The following is a 15,816-nucleotide window of genomic DNA, read 5'->3' on the forward strand; positions in this document are numbered from 1 at the left end:
TGAATCCTCAAGCAGCAAGAACATCACCTGGCAGATGATAGGCATTTGTTAAGATGAATTCATGAGTATGATGAAAAGAATTCCTTGTCTTATGTTCAACTTTCTATCAAGGAACTAAGTCCTCTATCATTAGCTAGACCTTGAATCATAGAAACAAGTCTTGATTCAGGGTTCTTCTTGAAGTCTTTCCAGCTCAGTTGGACCTGTCAGAGTTCTTGGTCCTTTGACAAACTATTTGAGGAGCTAGAGGGACAACCATACCAAAAGAAACCATTAGAGGAAAGTTTGAATAGAGATTCTGATTTTTTTTTTTTGGAGGAAACATGTACAGAAAAATAGAATGTTAGATTTGGCCTCCAAGAAACCAGATCCAAATCACAACTTTACCATTTGGGCAAAGTTCAAAGTGATCTTGGGCATTTCATTTCACTTCCCTGGGCTTCATTTTCCCCATATATAAAAGCAAATGATTGGACTAGCTGTTCTTTGATGTCTTTTCCAGCTGAAAATCTATGATTCTGTAATTTTATGAGAGGTACAAAAAGTGTGGTCTCACAGTAACTCAAGAGTTCATAAATTTGACATCATTCTGCAAAGAAATGCACATAGATCACATACTCCTCATAAGTGTCACTATCATAGGTGTCCATTACTCAATACCATCTTGGTTCTCTTCCTTCATTCGTGATTCACCCCTTCTCTGGATGCGCTACTTACTCTTCTTTATCCTCTCACCTACTAAGTGTGGGAATCCCTCAAGATCTTAACCTCAGGATTGTTGTCTCTTCCCTTTCCTTCTCTTCCCTTTTCCTTTCCCTTTTCTTTCCTTTCTTTTCCTCCTTTCCTCCTCCTTTTTTCTTCTTTTCTTCTTCTTCTTCTTCATCATCTTCTTCTCCTTCCCCTCCTCTTCTCCCTCCTCCACTTCTTCCTCCTCCTCCCTCTCATCTTCCTTGTCCTCTTTCTTCCTCTTTGCTTTCTTTGTTTCTCTAGCTCTTGCCTCTCTCTATGTCTTCTTTCTGCCTCTCTCTGCCTCTCTTATCTTCCTCCCTCACTTACCCTCCTTCCCTCCACTCTCTTTATAACATTTCACCATCAGCTCTAGATTAAGGACTCCTAAATCTTAGTCTCCAGTTCTGGCCACTATCCCGAATTAATTCAAATTCATCCAAATCCAAACTTTTGAGCTCCTCTGGGGAAATAAGAACAGCCAAGTCTGGTTATGAAGAACAAAGACAATAATATAAGCCTTACTCTCAGAGACATGGATGTAAGTTATTGATGTTGAACACCAGCATATGTACATACACAAACCGGATCTGTGATTTAATTGGTATTAGGGTGCTCCCCAAATGAGAAAATTCTGTTACCTGAAATAGTCTTAGAGAGTTGTCTAGGACACTGAGAGATTGTATGGTCTATTCAGGATCACATAGCCTATTTGTGTCAGGGGGGAACATCAATTCATGTCTTCCTGTCTCCAAGACCAGTTCTCTATCCACTATATTAGTTTGCCTTTCACATCTATCTCTATGTGGAAATCCAAGCTATGTTATCTTGGCCAAGTCATTTAACTTCTGTTTATCTCAATTTCTTTATCTGTAAAATGAACATAGCACCTACATCCCAAGTTGTTGCATGGATTCTAAAATTCTTCACAATTCATAAAGTGCTATAGGGACGCTAGCAATTATTACCTAATCACTTGGCAACGGACTTGGAAATAACCACAGTCCGTGTACTGGTAAGAAAGCCACAAGATTTTAACCAGTCATTTGTATTACTGCCCCAAATAACCAAACTGAAAGTTTACTATTTCAAGGAAAATGGCCATGCTATTACAATAAGGGACAGGCTCTCCCTCAATGGGTCTCAGCCATTTCTAACATCCCCCAGACTTCTTCTTGCTAACCATCTTTCTCTTCTTCATCCCTTTCTCCTTTCCAATTCTAGAACTATAATAAAATTGAACCTGTCTTTACTATTGGAAAAGAAGTAAAAATCCACTACTCTCTGGTTTCATTCACCATCATTATGGCTTTGCAAACCAAAACACACCTTCCTGGCTACCATCTCCATATATATGCTACATACCCATTTTAGAATGTAAATTCTCTGAGGACAGGGACTGCCTCATTTTTGTATTTACATCTCCAAAGTTTACTGTGTTGCTTAGAACATAATAAATACTTGATAATGGCTTTTTCACTCATTCATTCAGGAACAAGTTGAACTGGAAAACATCAGTTCCTTCCAAATCCAATACTACTTCAGCTTAGAAAAGTATGACCTCATGTCCCAATTTGATCATATTTTTTTTGTCTGTTGATGCTTTTTGTTCAGATCTATGATGTCCTAAGTGTGGAGAACTTGCAGTGTGGAAACTACCCCTCCTGATACAGAGTGAAAGATAGCATTGTGGATAGAGTGACAGGTGGCAGTGTAGCATAGTAGCTAGAGGGCTACCTTTGGAGTCAGGAAGACTAGTTTCAAGATAGTTCTTGCCTTCTGACCGATGTCATCTGTGTGGTCTGGAGAAAGTGACTTAACTGCTCAGTGCCCTTGGCATCTCACTGAGATTTGTACACGGTTGGTGAATAATAATTGTTTGTTGAAAAGGTGCTATCGTTTTAATACTTGTCAAAAATGAATTAAACCATCGAAAGCCTCTGTGTTGTGTCATACCCTTAAAGGATTCATTTTTACTGAACTCTCCTAGATTTGTTTAAACAAATTTCTCCTATCTTTGGAGAAAGGAGGGTCTGTCCTGTGAGTGCTGGCTTTGGGGTCAGAAGAATGAGTGAGGAACAGGAAAAAGCAGGAGGTATGTTGGCACATGTGTGTGCCCCATGTGAGCAAGTACCACTCACTGCATCTCATCGTAATGAATCACACCGATCTTAAAGGGGATTATCAACTGAACGGAGGCAGGGCCACTTTTTAAAAATCATGCTCCTCTGATCAAACAACTTCACGCAATTCCTTAACGATTTACCTAAAGCAAGATAAAACATGATTCTGTGCCCTCAGCCAGCCTAGTGAGATTAAATTAATCTCAAAGCACACATTTGTGGAGAACTGCATCACGGGCAGGGCAATAGGAGAACAAATGACGTGATTGTTTTCTTTCGTCCAAGATTCTTTTTCCTTTTTTTTTCTTCCAAATTTCGAAAGAACAAAGAATTCAGAAATGGAGTTTTGACTCATGATGAAATATTGGCCCCATCTGGTGGCTGGCAGGAAGGAGGTCTCCCTCATTCCAGGGGGAACATAGTCTGTGACAGGGGTCTCCCATAGGGTCACACTGTATGCTATATATTCCCAGTCACGTGCCTATTTCCAGCGGATTGAGTTTCTCTCCAGCACCAGCAGGGTCTAGACTAAGTAGGACTAGAGGGGTTCTCTTTAATGGTCGCAGGTCTGAGTGAACACATTTTGATGAGTTCCTGGGATCTGATTTCCCGCTCAAACTTGGATCAGTTTTCATTTGGGATCCCTTAAATGGTTCTTCCTGGCTCTGCTCTGGAACACCAAATACCCAGGTGGGATTACCATCAGTCCCTCCAGGGTTTTGCCTCATATTTCTTGGAATGTAGATGAGAGGAGATTTGAGAAATGTGGTGTCCTTCCGCCCAACTAGTCCCATAGCTGAATTGGACCCAATGTGCTTTCAGGTAATTTACCTTAAACAGGGATGGAAATTGATCTTCACAAATGAAAGGGAGAATGGGTAACTGGGCTGATGAGCCTCTTTCGCCAAGCCCTCGGGTCATTCTAAGTAGACCTTAGAGGGTTTTGCTCACTGATGCTGAACTAAATGATGCATTAAATTAGGTGAGCTCTGGTTATAAGTGAAGATGAAAAGGTCCCCAGAGCTCTGACCAGGAGGAGGGAGAGTTTCCCTAGCAGGATGTTTGCTGTTGCACTTTTCCATTCCTGGTGATAGAGACTTTATGTGCCTAACTCCCTGCTGCCCACCCAGTGTCACTTCCTGATAAATATATAAAGTTAACGTTTGTGGAAAGGGCTGTTTTGTTGCTTGGGTTTTGTCTTCTTTCTTCTTTTAATTACAGGAAAGAAAAAATAAATGTATGAAGAATAAAACAAGCTTCCCAATGTGCAAAGTGGATTTCGGACAATGTCCTTGAAGATCACGCCATCGGGATGGGGTCAGTTGCACAGAGCATGCGAAAAGGAGCCGTGACATCCATGTGTCTTACCCAGGCAGAAAAGAAGGACAGCAGTCATTTACTGTACACGTCAGTTGAGGGGCACAGGGAAGACACTTACAAGATGTGAGTCTCATTTTCTCTTAAAGGGCAAAGGGCAGACCATTTCACAATTAAGGGCTTCAAAATCTGGAGCCCAAGGTTATGGGAGAAAACTCCTATCTGATCAGGGTGCAAATTGCTCCAAGGTCTGACTGTCAATCAAGCAGTATCAATGGACCTTTCTTTTTTGACTATCTACAAGCTCCCTGGATGCAGTCAAGGCAAAATTTGCATGCTTTTTACTCCTCTTTGAACTCAACACTGACTCATCCATCCACATTTGGAGCATGCAGTCATGGGAGGGTGGAGAGGACAATGTAACAAAAAAAAATTAAACTACAACAATGTAATCATCAAATAAATATGGACACAAAAGTATTTATAAGAACATGTGTTCATTCACTGGCATTGTGCGATCATATTAATTCTTCCTTGACAAAGTCCTAATGTGACACTGGAATAAAAGCAGGACTTTCTGTTTCTATATGGACCCTAGAGAAGTGCATTATTTTTAGAGGGAAGAAAAATAAAGGAGGAAATTTTTTTTCTAGCACCTTTGTAAATACTAAACTCCAAAAAAGTAGCTAGAAACAAAAAGTGAGATTAAGTATGAAAGTAATAAGAAACAAACCTGAGCAAAGTGGCAAGTTAGAAGGAACAGTATAAGCAGTAAGATCACCTGATTTTTTACAAAAAATAGAGACAGAGGCAGAGTTCTAATGAGCTTCAATGGCTAACATCCGCATTTCTAGCTTCACGTAGAATATAAAATGGAAAGAATAAGGTTGCCTCAGGAGGTAGGCTTTCCTCCCTAGTAAACTACAAGGGAAGATAAGTGAACACTTGTCAGAAATGATGTAGAGTAAATTCTTTATCAGGGCATGAAATTTTGTACAATATACAGAGTAGATAAGGACCCACTCTGAGTACTGGTTATGACACTATTTCAAGAACAAGTCTAGCAATCCAAACGATCCCATCCTCTTCCCAGAAAGGGGATTTTAAAGTAGCGGACAGTGAGAGACAGACAGAGTGATAGAACCAACCAAAGAGCTCTTCTCCATGCTAGCCTGCTTGCCAGAGAAAAAATGTAAACATCATAGGGAAGAGAGAAGTTGAAGTCACAGATATCCTGTCCATCATTTATGAACAATTTGGTCAGAAGGTCATTATGATAGATCCTACTAAGATAGACATCTTAAACTGTACTCTAAAGGTTTAATGGGGGTACTTTCCTGCCCCCTTTTAAAGGACAGGTCATTTTTCGATCAAGGAGGTCCAATCTTGATAGCAACAAAAAATTGACTCTTTCATCCACTCCCATGACTCATTGCAATTCTCTTAGTTTCAGTTGGAGCGCAATGGGAAACCAATATATTACTTTCCTCTTCTTGATTCTCAGTTCTGTTCCAAAGAGTTAGATGATAAAAAGGAATCAGGCAGTACCTACACCACTGCCTGGGAGAGCTATGCACATAGGGTCCCAACAGGCTTCTAGAAATATTATTAAATTATCCTAGATTATTTGATGAGTGAAGTGGGAAGCATGTGGCAAGAAAACTGGACATGAATCCAGGAAATCTGGGTTCTAGTCTCAGCTCTGCCAGTGTGTAAAAGCCCTTTAGAATAGTGCCCTCATCCTTACCATTTTGGGGATCTGAGTTTCCTTAAAAATTAGGGCAGAAAATTAGTAGGGATTAAGTAATTTCAAAGTTGAGACCAGCATGAAAACAAAATAATTCTTTCAACGGACTTCAAGCTTCTTTACCAATTATAGCTATCCAATTAAACAATCGGTCAATTAAAATATACTGGTTTGTACCAGTCACTATGCTAGAAGTGGGAATCAAAGGTTAAAAAAAAATGGAACAAATTTCCTTGAGGTTAGATGTATTAGGGACAAGGGAAGGGTAGTGGTTCCCTCTTACTGAAGGTCTTTCACTAGAAACAGGATGATCACTTTACATGGCAGCTACATCGAGTAACAGACATGATTTTGGGGATCTTTTTCAACCTCAGTTGCAAGAATAGATGACAATTCTTAGCAGAAAATAAAGAGGAAGGGGATATATTGCTTTAGGTCAGTTTGTTGTTATTGATGAGTCATTTTCAATCACGTCTTACTCTTCTTGACCCAATTTAGAGTCTTTTTGGCAAAGATACTGCAGTGGTTTGTCATTTCCTTCTCCAGTTCATTTTTCAGATAAGCAAACTGAGGCAAAACTGATTTAAAAAATAGAAACAGTTCTAATCAGCCTCAAAGATTAACATAAACATTTTTGGCATCATATAAAATATCAAAAAGAAAAAATAATATTGCCTCAGTAGGTAGATTTTCTCATTAGAAAACAAGGGGATTCAAAGGTTATGTGACTGTCCCAGGATTGCACAGCTACTAAGTGTATAAAGCTGGATTTGAACTCAGATTCTCCCAACTCCAAGTCCAACACTATACTATATGCATTATGATGACTGTCATAACCTGGACACTTGGACAGAACATTTTTGGGGCCATCTTTCATAAGATCCTAGATTTGGAGCTGAAAGGGAATTTGGAGATCATCTAGTCTAACCCTCCCATTTTTTTATTATAGCTTTTTATTTACAAGATATATGCATGGGTAATTTTTCAGCATTGACAATTGCAAAACCCTTTATTACAAATTTTCCCCTCTTTCCCCCTACTCCCACCCCCAGATGGCGGGTAGACCAATACATGTTAAATATGTTAAAGTATATTTAACTCTCCCATTTTAAAGATGAAGATAATGATGGTGATAGATTAATGGTAATCAAATGGCAAATAATTAATGGTATAGATGAAGATAATCTTTATATTGGAGACTTCGAGTTGGATGTATCTTAGAAGTCAGCTGGTCCAGCCCCTTTCATTTTACCAATAAAATTAATTCTCAGAAAGGTAAAATACTTGACCAAAGTCACAAAGTTTGTGTCACAGATGAGACCCAAATGCAAGACTATTATAAAATTAGGCCAATGTTTGTGGTAGAAGTGGGAAGCCAAACATGATCGCAACCTGCCCTTTTCAGGGACCACACATAACCTGTCTGGCTCCTTAACTGTACTCCCCCTGCTCCAAATAGCCCTTTTAGCAATGCTATATTCTTTTGCCCTACATGAATTGCCTCTCAGAAACCCAGAGGGGGAAAATGCTCAGAACTCTCAATATAAACAAGCTCCATCTGTTTTTTATAAATGAACAAGTATAATAAAACCATTACTTTTTTGGGACTATCCAGTGTATTATAATGAGAAAAAAATATTGTCTCCATCTGGTCACTGGGAGAGAGGGTTTTACATCAGCTGGAATCTGGAGTTTGGGTGGTTGGGAGGAGTAGAAATTGGGAAGAGGGCAGTCCAAAATCCCCCACTTATCCCCCCACTCAGTAAAGTGAGTTCTTGAAAATGTGATATCCAGACCCTGATGAGTAATTGCTCTTCTTTAGAAGAGAACATGAGGTCACCAAATTTGTCCCACCAATGCAACATAAAGTTAAGCCTTTGCTTTTGCAAATCCTATCGTATCTATGATATGAGGACTGCAGATGGGCTGAAGCAGATGAGTTTGAATGAAAGAAGCAAGGAAAGAAACCAACTCATAGAATCCTCCTTGCTGAGAATCCCAGGCTATGATTCTACAAAGGAGGATTCATGAATAAAAGCTGCTTTCTGAATCAGGAAGCTGGGGGGCTGGATTCTGTAGCTGTGTGACTGAAAAATCCATTGAGCCTCTCTGAGCCTCGGTTTCCCAATTTATAAAAGGAAGGGATTGGACTCGGTTATTTTTAAGGCACCTTCCAGCTGCCCAATCTGATCCTTTGGTCTTATAGAGGGAGGATTTAGTGAATCTTGACTTGCTAATTATCTTGAGTGAAAATGTTTCTAAAAGACATCATAGATTGAGGTCCAAAGGACCCTTAAAGCCATCTAGTCCAACCCTTTCATTTTCCAAATGAGGTAAATGATGTAACAAGTTTACATGACTTATGTGGTCATGCAGGTAGTATAAGAACAAGAGAGAGAATTTTAACTCAGTACCTCAATGTCAAGTCTTGTACCCTTTCAACTGTATCATGCCGGCTCACAAAATTAGAATTGGTGGGAAGCTTGGAGATCATTGAGTCAAACTTCCTCATGTTACAGAAGGAACTGAAGCCAAAAAATATATAATGGCTTTCCCAAAAATCACACAGTTAGAAACATGAGGGTTGAATGTGATCAGTTACGTCAGCATACCTGCTAAGCATTACCTCTGTACCTATCTATTCCATTATGGTGTTTTGTTGGGGGGTTTTGTTGAGAGGAAATTGGAGTTAAGTGACTTGTCCAGAGTCACACAGTCAGTAAATGTTAAATATCTGAACTCACCTTTGAACTCAGGTCCTTCTGTCTTCAGGATCAGTGCTCTTATTCACTGAGAATAGCTGCCCCCTACTTATTCTACTATGGGCGAAGTGTTTTCCCTATCTCTGTCTCTGTCCCTGTTTCTTTCTGTTAGTCTCTGTGTTTATATGTCAGTCTGTCTGTCTCTCTATCTCTCTTTGTCTACCTGTCTGTTTCTCTCTCTCTCTCTGCCTTCTTTCTCTGTCTCTGTCTGTGAATGCATGTCTCTATCTCTGTCTGTCTCTCTCCCTCTCCCTTCCTCAAAATCTTCACTGACCATAGACTCACAAAGACTTTGTCATCAAAGCACAAACTGAAATAGATTTTTTTTCCAAATGAGAAGGCTTCATTTAGTGATATTCCTGGTACTAGAGTGGACCTGCTGTCCAAGAACCTAATTCAGTAAGAGAGTAGCCATCTCTGCCGCATTCCCTCACTGTTGCAAAATACAGAATATAGGTGTAATTTACCTAGTGTCTTAGAACATTCTCTCATTGGTAATGGGAGGAAGGAAGGAAGGAAGGAGGGAGGGAAGGAAGGAAGGAAGGAAGGAAGGAAGGAAGGAAGGAAGGAAGGAAGGAAGGAAGGAAGGAAGGAAGAAAGGAAGGAAGGAGGGAGGGAGGAAGGAAGGAAGGAAGGAAGGAAGGAAGGAAGGAAGGAAGCAAAGAAAGAAAGAAAGAAAGAAAGAAAGAAAGAGAAGGGGAGTGGGGAGAGGGAGAGAGGGAAACAGCAAGGGAGAGAGAGAGAGGGAGAAAGGAAGGGAGGGAGAGAGAGGGAGGGAATAAGCATTTATTAAACACCTACAATATTCCAGGCACTGTGTTTAGAGCTTTACAAATATTAACACACTTGCTCCTTACAAGAACCCTTACAAGAGAGGTAAGAGCTATTAGGATCCACATTTTGCAGATGAAAAAAATAAGCAGACCCAGGTTAAGTAACATAGCTAATGAAGCGTGTAAGGCCAGATCTGAATACCCCTATCCACTGCCCCTGGCACAGCTCAGGAGCCACCTCCCACAGCATCCTTTCAGGTACATTTTGGGTTATCTCATATACATTCATGTGTGTTTATCTGAGAACCTGTTGCAGGCACCACCACCACTTTCACCCCCCGTCAAAGGCAGGGAGGATTTCTCTTTTGTACTGTCTTTGCTCAGCCTGGAGCCTGACATATAGGAGAGACTTGAGAAACATTTGTTGAACTGAATTGAGTTGAGTTTTCATGGAAAGGATGAGCAACTAGTGGAATGCAGAAAAGAAACGGGGTAGATTCTGTCCTTTTATGTTCTATACTAATGCTTTAAATTTTGTGTTCTGACCCCAGTGGCCATCTTGCTGTTCCTCACAAATGAGGCTACAGCCACCTTATCTTTGCCTCCACAGAGGCTGCCTCCCCAGGCTGGAAATGTACTTCTCACTTCTGCCCTTTCAAATTCTTAGCTTTAGAGCTCAGATCAAATGCTCCCTCCAACATAAAATCTTTCCCAGATCCCCTCTCTTCCCAGCTCAGGTGCTAGTGCCAGCCCTAAAAAGTTATCTTATGTCCTATGTTACAGGGAGAGATGGTCTAGAAACATCTGAGTTCAAGTCTTAATTCTAATTTATATTAGCTGTGTGACTCTGGAAAGTCATTTACCTTCTCTATGCTCTGTGAACTCTCACAAACTAGAAGGTGCTAGTCTGCGGAGGTCAGCTCTGCCTCTAGATTCTAACTCTATGAGAAGAGAACAGATCTAAGAATCATGGAGTCTTAAGTTTGGCTTCCCATTCTTGCCACAAATCCATACCAGGTCATGAACTTGGTTTCTTAATCTGCTGCCTTCGTTTCATACAGGCTGGCAGAAGCTGCAACAAAAAATGGGAGGGGAGGGGAAGAGAGAGAGAGAGAGAGAGAGAGAGAGAGAGACAGAGAGAGACAGAGAGAGAGACAGAGAGAGAGACAGAGACAGAGAGAGAGAGAGAGAGAGAGAGAGAGAGAGAGAGAGAGAGAGAGAGAGAGAGAGAGAGAGAGAGAGAGAGAGAGAGAGAGAAGAGAGGGGGAGAGAGAGAGAGAAAGAGAGGGGAGAGAGAGAGAGAGAAGAGAGGGGGAGAGAGAGAGAGAAAGAGAAGGAGAGAGAGAGAGAAAGAGGAGAGAGAGCACAAAGGGACAAAATAGCTTGGCCAGGTGAGTTCTGAACAAAGCAAAGCCCATTCCCTGAGATCCTATTGGCCTATTCCATAGGCATTGGTTGGATGAATGACAGGTATCCTGCAGGCAGCAACATGCATTCTGCCATTTCAGCTGTTGACATCAGTAGTGGCTGTCTTCCTACCCAAGCTTCCCTGCCTTCCTGAGAACTGTTCACAGAATCAATGCCTGGAGTACAATAAGGCGAGGGCTTTGTGCTGCCTGAGGTCCCAAGGGATGCCCCTAGACCAGTACAATAACCAAGCCTGATGATAAGGGCAAATCAAGTAAATCAGAGAGCCCCCATTTACCTGGTTATTCTTCCATCCCCTGGATCTCACGGCTGAAAATTAATCTTCACTGGGCTCAATGGCAACAAGAGGGTAATGTCTGGCTGGAGTTGGAGACACTTTGCAGAATCTATATTGGCTCATTTCCCTATGGCACATGGAAGGAGAGTTCCCACTGCTAATTTACCTGGGCCAGTCTTCATTTTGCTGGAAATAACTCAATGACTTTGATTTTTTTAAGTGGTCTGAGAACACCAGCCCGATACAAAGCCCTAACTCAGTTATTTTTTGTTATGAATATTTTTATTTGGACTTCAATAACACACGGGAAAATCCTTTTGAATGAGGATGCCACACCAAAGAGATAGCCGTGGCTCATTTCTTGAACACTGTTATAGGATAACAGGGTTGGGTCACTGTTCATGCTTTCCCCCTATTTTTATCCTTTAAAAGATAATATTTGGATTTTCCCTTTCATTTTCCTATTCTAGATTTAAAGAAAAATAAGTTGATCACTCACTTCCTCCCTCCCTCCCTCTCTCCTTTTCTTCCACTTTCTAATCTTTCTTCCTTCTCTTCTTCTTGCCTTCCTTCTTTTCACCCTCCGTCCTTATCTTCCTTCTTTGGGGCTTTTCTGCCTTCCTTCTTGCCTTGCTTCCTATATAAGAAGGACCTTCTACACTGTGCTGAGCACTAAGTGGGGCAGGGCCAAAAGTATATGAGAGCCTCTCTTTCGAGGAGTATTTTATCAGCCCATGTTAGGAATACTTTTGCCTCAGAGATGATGTCCCCTAATTATGAGCTATGGCAAGAAACCTTCTAGTAGGTGGGAAGGAAAATCTTTGTTCAGGTGAGGTAATTTTACCTTTTCCAAGCCATCTGGAGAGCATTTAGTTAATTATCTTTGGGGGAAGAGAGATCAACCTGAGAACATTGCCTGATCACTTCAAGGCGAGTCCTCCCCCCTCAACTACTTGGCTCACCATGAGGTAAGACCACCCTTCTACCTGAACATCTACTGCAAAAAACTGGTTTTTCTATCTTAAATTATTTTTTAAACAATTCACCAAGACTCCAGAAAAATCCCTTCCACCCTCTTGCTTCTTACAGGTCTTCTCTCATGCTGACTCTCTCCTCTTCAGTTGCTAAGCTGTCCTACAATTATGCCTTTCCTAAAACTATCGAGCCCTCCCTATGTTTATATAAGGACCCCAATTAAGCCTGAAATAGATTTGAGCACAGCAAACATTGTTTAAAAAATGTTAAGACATTCAGTCCAGTGCTCCTGTTCATTATTCTCTGATGAAACCTAATATTAGTAACAGCATGTAGTGAGGACCTGGACCATGAATGAATAATGAAGCACTTGTATGAAAAACATGTGAGCACCTAGTTGCTTTCTTTGGCAGGCACCCAGTGGCGACGGCAGGGCCCTCGTCCTTACACAGCATTTGCAGGGTTTGCTTTGCAAAGGAAAAGTCAAAACTGAGCATTTCCAGTGAATTACCTATGGAAACTGTAAAGCCTTCCCCAGACTTGGACCCATCCCTAGCCCATTTGCACTGATGCATGCGTTAATTTTTCATGTTCATATATGGTTATTTCATCCACTAAAGTGCTCCTCTGAGGCTTTAGCTTGGGTTCGCCAAAAAATGCTTCATCAGGTCCTAACAAGCTAGACAGGCTTCTAGTATGAGCCTGGTGATGACTGTATATCAAGGACCAACCCAGCCATGTTCAGAAAGGTTCATGACCAGTGTGCTGCAGAGGGATGAACTCCGATGACCACAGAAGCTCTTGAAGACCACGTGCTAAATTATAGAAATTTCACCATCTGCCTTAGCTGAGTGAAGACTCACACCCAGAAAATCCCAGATCTTTGAAAGGGTAAGGGGTTAAAGCACTGGATTTGGAATCAGGGAAGTTCATCTTCTTGAGTTCAAATCCAGCCTCAGACGCTTCCTAGCTGTGTGGCCTTGGGCAAGTCCTTTAACGCTGTCTGCCTCAGTTTCCTCATCTGTCAAATGAGCTGGAGAAGGAAATGGCAAACCACTCTAGTATCTTTGCCAAGAAAACCCCAATGGGGCCATGAAGAGATACAACTAAAATGACTGAACAGCACTGCTCCTTTTCATTCTCCCTCCTTCTCTTCTATCTCTTCATTCTTTTCCCTCTCCTGTTCTTTCTCTTGTTCCTTTTTGTTTCTTCCTCTTTTCTTCCCCTCCTTTTCCTATTCTTCCTTCATAGTAAGCCCTTGTGTGTGAATATCTATAGGTAGAGTTTCCTCTGCAATATATCCTGAGAGGTACTTGGAGTAAAGAGTCCTTTGTTCAAAACCCACCCATCACTTTCTGGTAAGGTGACTGAGTAAGATCCTTCATTTCTCTGTTTTGCTTCATCTGCAATATGATCAGATCAGGCTACATATTCTCTAAACTCTTTCATCTCTAATCTGTGATGCCACCAGTTTAGGAAGAACAATAATTTGGAGAACATGGAGGAGAGGAATAACCATACTAGACTTCTCTTGATCCCCTTCTTTTTTTTTTTTTTTTTTAGTGAATGCCCTCTCTTCCCCTTTGTCCTGACTCCTACTGTCTCCCCATCCCCACCCAAGGAGGTAAAAAGTTTTCACTGATGCAGCCTGGAAGTAGTGGTTAAAGCACTGGATCTGGTTTTTAGAAAACCTGAGTTCAAATTCAGCCTCAGACACTTCCTAGCTATATTACTCTGGACAAATTAGTTTGCCTCCATTTCCTCAATCTTAATAGTTCCTACTTCCCTGTGTTATCATGAACATCAAGTAATAAAATTTATGAAGCATTTAGCATAGTACCTGGCACAGAGGAGGACTTTAGTTTTAAAAACTTTCTCTTCTTATCTATTTTAAGAATACTTTACCTAAGTGTCCCGTATATACAATGTCTTAGGATGAATCCATCAAGGTTATTATCAAGAAAACAGATTCAACTCTTGCCTGGGATTGGGACCTGGAATCTCCCTTGCCTGGGTGCGGGCTCACGAGCCAGCCCTACCCGCTGGCCATAATTGCTTCCCTTCCCGCACATGTAAAGAAATGCCTGCTCCATCTGCAGCAAACAGATCCCTCTTGTCAACACCGCATTTGCCCAGTGAAACCTTAGCAGGGTGGTCATGTTACACATTCCTCCTGGTGGAGCCAGTCCTCCAGAAGTGGGGAAGGGGGAGCAGGGGAGATTTGCCCATAGGATCGGGGAACCCTCGGCACCTTATGGATGAAAGCTTGATGGTCCAAACTATCCTAAGGGTAAATAAAATCCAGCGAGTTGCCACTGGGGCAGCTTTGAAGAGAGAAGCCACAAGGAAGGAAAAAAGGAGAAAAAGATGCAGTTATGTAAGTCAGGGACATGTGGTACAAGAAATGGTTCTACCTGCGCACCTGCACACCTGCACACACACACACACACACACACACACACACACACACACATCAACAAGGCTACTCCAGCCATCAATCCATGGACCCAAACAGCCAGGCCTGAAAGCCATGGTGAAACCAAATCCGAAAATTGCTCACAAGCAGCAGCAGTACAGGAGTCAGCTATCCGGCGGGTGGGCCCCTCCTGAAATCGCATCTTGGGGGTCGAATTTCAGGGGCCCTGGGATGCTGCGGCCACCTGACCTGGGTCCCCGAGCCTCATTGGCCTCCCGGTTCCCAGACTGGGGTATGATGTAACCAGAGTGTGTGGGAACCACGAATGAGTGGCCGATAGGCTTTTTCCCAGTCCTTTATGAGACTTGGCCACTAATTCTGCCTGCTTACCTGGTTTGACTGCCGGTTATCAGGAAATGTGAACTCCTAAGAGGACATAATGAGTTGATCTATACCTGTAGCTGATCTTAGTCACCTTGGGGGGAAAACCACAGCGCCTGGAGAAAATAGCAATTGAGAAAATCGGATTATTGAGATTGGGATTTGGCTGGGATCTACGTGAATGTATCTGTATTTTCTTTGCTGCACGACTACATGATTGACTAAAGTGAATATCACTCTAGGTAGAATCTAAACAAACCAAGCCATTATATACTTTTTGTTAGTTTAAATGCGTTATTTTATCCATTCTTCGCTCCCCCCCCCCCCTTCATTTTCTTAATCTCCCGAAGTTTTTGCATAAACAGAAGCGCTGTTTATACTGATGTGATTTGTTGCCATGGTAACTTTTGGCCTTTAAAATGCTTACAATATATCAGAGACAACTCATGGGGGAAAAATATCCTTGTTTGACAAGAATAGGTAGAACCTGTTTGGCAAACTCTAGAGCAAACCAAATACAGAAGGAAAGAGAAACCCAAGGTTTAAAACCGCCCTTTGCTTCAGAGGAACTTCCCAAAATTGACACAGGAGAAGAGAAGCACATATTTGGGCCTTGAACTATCATCAACATCCAGCCACCCTTTATTCCCACTAACAGCAGCTGAAATTAATAGGATTTGACTTGTATCCCCAAGACTGGTGCCAACTAGGGCCATAGCTCCTTCCTGGTGACAGTTTAAGGTTTCCAAGGTTGCTCTGAGTCACAGTTCTTAAGTTTATTAACCAATAAAGCGCTAGCTGATTTAAACAGTGTTTGCCTTTTAAGCCTTTTAACATCCTTCAAAACTTAGTTCATGGGTCTCTTCATAAGGAAAACTTTCAAGATCTCCC

At 41.6% G+C, this 15,816-nt stretch overlaps 1 long non-coding RNA gene across 1 annotated transcript in view; it reads right to left on the reverse strand.

Annotated features, from left to right (window-relative positions):
• Positions 1–15,037, reverse strand: part of LOC116422208 — a 51,404-nt gene extending 36,367 nt beyond the window's left edge. The window contains exon 1 of the long non-coding RNA XR_004232763.1: positions 14,935–15,037. This is a non-coding gene — a long non-coding RNA (uncharacterized LOC116422208). The remainder of the gene's footprint in view (positions 1–14,934) is intronic.
• Between the last annotated feature and the right edge of the window lie 779 nt (positions 15,038–15,816).

Source organism: Sarcophilus harrisii, chromosome 3 (assembly GCF_902635505.1).
Source record: "Sarcophilus harrisii chromosome 3, mSarHar1.11, whole genome shotgun sequence".
Classification (NCBI taxonomy): domain Eukaryota; kingdom Metazoa; phylum Chordata; class Mammalia; order Dasyuromorphia; family Dasyuridae; genus Sarcophilus; species Sarcophilus harrisii.